Source organism: Xenopus laevis, chromosome 4L (assembly GCF_017654675.1).
Source record: "Xenopus laevis strain J_2021 chromosome 4L, Xenopus_laevis_v10.1, whole genome shotgun sequence".
NCBI classification, from domain to species: Eukaryota; Metazoa; Chordata; class Amphibia; order Anura; family Pipidae; genus Xenopus; species Xenopus laevis.
This window is the reverse complement of record NC_054377.1, coordinates 155,133,186-155,139,185: the sequence shown is the minus strand read 5'-3', so window position 1 is coordinate 155,139,185 and position 6,000 is coordinate 155,133,186. Positions and strand designations below refer to the sequence as shown.

At 47.8% G+C, this 6,000-nt stretch overlaps 2 protein-coding genes across 2 annotated transcripts in view; one reads left to right on the top strand and one right to left on the bottom strand.

The window, feature by feature from the left end:
- Nucleotides 1-3,762, bottom strand: part of LOC108705354 (neural cell adhesion molecule L1-like protein) — a 57,566-nt gene extending 53,804 nt beyond the window's left edge. The window contains exon 1 of the mRNA XM_018242196.2: nucleotides 3,609-3,762. The gene's annotated coding sequence lies outside the window, so the exon portion shown is untranslated. The remainder of the gene's footprint in view (nucleotides 1-3,608) is intronic.
- The window catches only part of LOC108705352 (stabilin-1-like), a 145,973-nt gene continuing 141,047 nt past the window's right edge, over nucleotides 1,075-6,000 (top strand). The window contains exon 1 of the mRNA XM_041591026.1: nucleotides 1,075-1,418. The gene's annotated coding sequence lies outside the window, so the exon portion shown is untranslated. The remainder of the gene's footprint in view (nucleotides 1,419-6,000) is intronic.

The following is a 6,000-nucleotide window of genomic DNA, read 5'->3' as shown; positions in this document are numbered from 1 at the left end:
ACTGGGAGTTAGTGCCAGTCCTGTATACTCAGTGATCACTGGGGGGTTAGTGCCTGTCCTGTATACTCAGTGATGACTCGGGGTCCCCTGACCCCCCTGCTGGTGATGACATTTCCCAACTGACTTTGTGCCACACACTGAGCTCAGCAATAAAAGTTCAAAGATTTCTCTGAAAATTGATGTTTTCCCGAAACACAAAAACAGGAAAGAAAGTGTCAGAAGTGACAACAACTTGTCCAATCTCCCCAATCACCGGCTCTTTGCTCTACTGATAATTTAAAGGGGACCCCAAAACTGAGCTGATGTCCATTGACTCGGGGGCCCTCACTTTACTGTCCTGACACCCACTATGGAAAGTTCCTCGGGGGGCTCCTCAGAGCATTTGTGCAATTTACATCCATTCAGTTTCAGAGATATTTGTTTTATTAGACTTGTGTCTGTGAGTCAGCAAGTCAAGGGTTAAGTGATTATACAGGAAGTGCACAGGCACCGGACAGGATCACTGACTCTCCGACCCTGATAATGTCAGTCTAAAACTGCTCTAAACTGCAATCAACTTCCTCTGTGTGATCCCACCAGCACTTTTGTTATTTACATTCATTTTCTACTTTTATTTTATATTACATTTATTACCCAAATTATTCACTGAAACTGGGGACAAGCAGGATTAAATGATATGGGGGAGGGGTGTGACCTGGGGACAAACAATATGGGGGAGGGGTGTGACCTGGGGACAAACAACACGGGGGAGGGGTGTGACCTGGGGACAAACAATACGGGGGAGGGGTGTGACCTGGGGACAAACAATATGGGGAGGGGTGTGACCTGGGGACAAACAGGAGTAAATAGGGGAGGGGTGTGACCTGGGGACAAACAGGACTAAATGGGGGAGGGGTGTGACCTGGGGACAAACAGGAGTAAATGGGGAGGGGTGTGACCTGGGGACAAACAATATGGGGGAGGGGTGTGACCTGGGGACAAACAGGAGTAAATAGGGGAGGGGTGTGACCTGGGGACAAACAGGAGTAAATGGGGAGGGGTGTGACCTGGGGACAAACAATATGGGGGAGGGGTGTGACCTGGGGACAAACAGGAGTAAATGGGGGAGGGGTGTGGCCACTGGTCGAGCTTATTGCCCCAGACAATACACAGGGAGCCCCTTGTGACAGGGAGGAGCCGTGACTTGGTATTTGCACAGGGCGGAGGGAAGATCCAGGTGATTAGTCACTGGGGCAGGTTCTTCCAGACACGAGTTTGTACTTGGCCAAATACTTTCCATTGGTTCTGTAGGTTCCTCAGTCTCTCCCCCCCCCCAGCCTCATTCCTTATTCTCCTGGGGGCTCTTCACCGGATCAACCAAAACACTTGGACAGGGGGCACAGGAGCAATGAGTCCTCGTCTACTGCAGGTCTGTGCCAGTAAGTCTGACCCCAACTCATTCCCAATGATTCCAAAGGGATTTCCTCCTACAATTTCACTGTTCTCCCCAAATATGACCCCCCCCCTCCCCTATGGTCGGACTCCCCACTGACCCCGTGGGATTCCTGGAATGTGGATCTACTGACAATCTGCTAAACTCATCTCTTATGGTTGGGGCCAAGGAATTAGGGTTGTCACCCAATGCTTTGTTGTTGCTGGAATGTTGGACACGTGTCCCAGAATGCACAGCTGCACTGTAATGTCCCAGAATGCACAGCTGCACTGTAATGTCCCAGAATGCACAGCTGGACTGTAATGTCCCAGAATGCCCAGCTGGACTGTAATGGCCCAGAATGCACAGCTGCACTGTAATGGCCCAGAATGCACAGCTAGACTGTAATGTCCCAGAATGCACAGCTGCACTGTAATGGCCCAGAATGCACAGCTGCACTGTAATGGCCCAGAATGCACAGCTAGACTGTAATGTCCCAGAATACACAGCTGGACTGTAATGTCCCAGAATGCACAGCTGCACTGTAATGTCCCAGAATGCACAGCTGGACTGTAATGTCCCAGAATGCACAGCTGGACTGTAATGTCCCTGCAGCTCGTTCAGCCCAGACTTCAGCCCAGAGAAGCTGTTTTCTCACATAACCAGAATTTCCTGCTTTAGCCTCTAAATCCCCCATTTCCTCCGAGAGACGGATCTGTCCTGTGTCTGGGACATTATCATGCAAATGAGCAGCACAGGGGATACAGGGGATTCAGGGGGATTCAGGGGGATTCAGGGGATTCAGCAGATTCAGGGGATTCAGCAGATTCAGGGGTGCCCTGAGGGGGGAGCAGACCCTCATGTGTTTGCCTAATTACACAGCATTGAATGGCTTCAGGTAATGGCAGTTGTATAAGAAATTCATTTCTTGCCAAACCCAAAAAAGTACCCCACACTTTATATCACTTTGGATGGGGGGGGGTTAATTAAAACCTAAGAAATGAATTTGACTGTAGCTATGGCCCTGCCACCCATTACTGCCATCAACACCCACCAACATGGAGTCCAACGAGTCCTGTGGGCTACTGGGGGGCTCATAATAATATATAGGGAAATATAGGGAAAAGGCTCAGTCCTTATGCCAAAGTCCTTTTATCCATGGGGCAGGGGGGCTCTGTATAAAATATGTGGGAACTCGGCTTCTTTCCCTGTACTTCTACCAACAGCACTTAGATTGTTAGCTCTGTGGGCGACTGACTGAGCCAGAGACTCCCACACAGGATGGGGTTACAGGCAGCAGGGGAACAACAGTAACACATTTCTGGGCAGACAGAGGCAAAATAGATCCCCTTTAAAGAGAATGGATTCACATTGATTTTCCTTAACTGAATACAATAAGCTTACACTCTACTTTTTTATTTGCTTTAATGCCTCACAGATTTGACTTTGTAAAAAGAAAGAAAAATGACCTGTAAAATCCCATGTGCATCGCTCAGGCTACAACTCCCCGCAACCCTCCTCAGCAGCACATTGTGAGGGGCATTTCCTTCTCCTTTAAAATTTCAGCTTCTGATAAAATAAATCTCTACCATTTAATCAAAGAGATAATTACCCCCCCCCCCCCAAAGCTGGAACCAACATAAAGTCCAATGTGAGTTACAGGAGAAAGTGATTGGTTTTCCTTTTTTTATTACCTGTGGTTTTTGACATATTTAGCTTTTTATTCAGCAGCTCTGCAAATTCAGCTGTCTGGTTGCTAGGGTCCAAATTCCACTAGTAACCATTCACTGATTTGAATAAGAGACTGGAATATGAATAGGAGAGGACTGAATAGAAAGATGAGGAATAAAAAGTAATAATAACAATACATTTGTAGCCTTACAGAGTTTTTTAGATGGGGTCAGTGACCCCCATTTGATAGCTGTAAAGAGTCAGAAAAAAGGCAAATAATTAGAAAACTATAAAATAAATAATGAAGACCAATTGAAACGTTGCTAAGAATGAGTCATTCTATAACACTGTCCCACAGTGACACTGCACAGGGGGGACAATTAATCCCCATCATGATTCCGAGGGGCTTCCCGGGGCAGAATGTGGCCAGACAGAAGGACAGAAGACATTCCCCCTAGAGTCCGGCAGCCACTTGAGCTGCGCAGAGTCCCCTGCGGCCCCCCATGAAATAAAGAAACCCCTTTACCTTGTCTCCTCGTTCCTCTTCCCAAATGCTGATCCCACTGAGCTGAGTTTGTTTGTTAAATGTCCCAGAATTCCCGGCTGCCAGGCAACTGCAGAGAAGAATGAGGAATGTCTTGTTCTATTGAGTTTGTACAAAGGCTAATGGGCCCCTGGTCTCTCCCCACTCACAGGAACTTCTTCTCCCCCACTCACCCCAAAATGCAGCAAAATCACCCATATGTAGGAAAATGGCCCCCAGGTCTTCTCCTGAGCCCGTTACTAGTGAATCAAAATCACAATGAAATGTTCCCGTGTTCTATTAGATTGTAAGCTCCGCAAGCCAAGCCCCCATTGTCCCCCTCACTGTGTACTGCGCCGCTGCAGAGGATGGGGCTATACACAATGGAACCCCACCCACCTGATAAAGTCATGTCATTAGTAACCCCCCCACGCGACTGAGTGGGACACACGTCTGACATTGGCTCAACTGATTCACATTGGACTACCTGGGGGGGGCTCTACGTCTCAGACATAAACTATTCAACTGAAATCTTCCCTATAGAAAAGTTTTTCGATTTGGCCAATAGATACAGGCGCCTAATGGGGCCACAAAACATTTTCCACACATGCCACCCCCCCATCTACTTGTTTGCTGCTGCCCCCTTCACTCACCGCCAGACCCTCCCCCCACTCACTTTCAGACCCTCCCCCCACTCACTGTCAGACACTCCCCCACTCACAGCCAGACCCTCCCCCCACTCACTGTCAGACCCTCCCCCCACTCACCGCCAGACCCTCCCCCCACTCACTGTCAGACCCTCCCCCCACTCACTGTCAGACCCTCCCCCCACTCACTGTCAGACCCTCCCCCCACTCACCGCCAGACCCTCCCCCCACTCACTGTCAAATCCTCCCCCACTGACTGTCAGATCCTCCCCCCACTCACTGTCAGACCCTCCCCCACTCACTGTCAGATCCTCCCCCCACTCACTGTCAGACCCTCCCCCCACTCACTGTCAGATCCTCCCCCCACTGACTGTCAGATCCTCCCCCCACTCACTGTCAGACCCTCCCCCCACTCACTGTCAGACCCTCCCCCCACTCACCGCCAGACCCTCCCCCCACTCACTGTCAGACCCTCCCCCCACTCACTGTCAGACCCTCCCCCCACTCACTGTCAGACCCTCCCCCCACTCACCGCCAGACCCTCCCCCCACTCACTGTCAGATCCTCCCCCCACTGACTGTCAGATCCTCCCCCACTCACTGTCAGACCCTCCCCCCACTCACTGTCAGACCCTCCCCCACTCACATCAGCCCCCCATCCCCAGTGCTCCATGTAGAGAGGGAACTGTGGGAACCAGTGCAAATGTTCCTGCCCAAAAATGGCACAAAAACGACATTTTAAACAACATTTTCTCCCAACATTTTAAAAAGCTCAGTATAACTTCCCCGTGTGTCAGATCAATTCTAATATAATCTACTTTGGTTCTCCCAATGTTCATTTCACTCCTCCTGTAGGTGCCCCATTGGGGAATTATTAGCATATTAATTGGGATCCGCATTTTCTAGTCTCTCCCTATAGATGTAACAGACTCATTAACTAAATAAGTAAAACACGGCTTAAACAAAAAAAGTGTATTTTATATCATTTTAACCTACAGTTGTGTTATTTGACTTGTTTTAGCTTAATGAATGAGCCATTATCAGCAACTTGAGTGAATATATTATAAAAATCTAAAGGAAAAGTAAAGCCTCCCAGTCAATGTTTTAGTTTTAGCAGCACTTGATCCCTATACAACAAATCCCTATATTAAGCAAAATAGTATTTTTTGTAATTAGACCCTTATATCTTGTTACTGAAATTAAATTACACAAACATCCCAAAAAAATGATGTAAAATAACCCCCTCCCCCGGAAATTCGAATTTGACGTCTGACTGACAAGATTAGTAGGAGTTTAAGACAAATTCAGAAAAAATGTCGTTAAAATTACGTGCTAAAGACAAAAAATTGCAGAATGTGGGGCCTCGTTACCTGCTCCACCTTAGACTGCATGGAGCCTGTGTAACAACGGCTGCCCCTCCCCCACAGAACCCTAATACTGGGTCATATTAGCAGGTTATAGGGGCACCACACACCACTGGGAATTATCTCAGTAGCCCCCCCCCAGCCCACTGTGTGTTTTCCTGGTGTGTCTGACGCTCATTGTCTCTCCCCCCCCCCATTGTCAGCTCCTCCTAAACAGCCAAATGATGCTTTACTATTGCCAGTATTATTGTGGGTGCAAAGAATATAGTAATATAGTAATATAAGAATATAGTAATATAAGAAAATGGTAATATAGTAATATAGTAATATAGTAATATAGTAATATAGTAATATAAAGAAAATGGTAATATAGTAATACAATTAT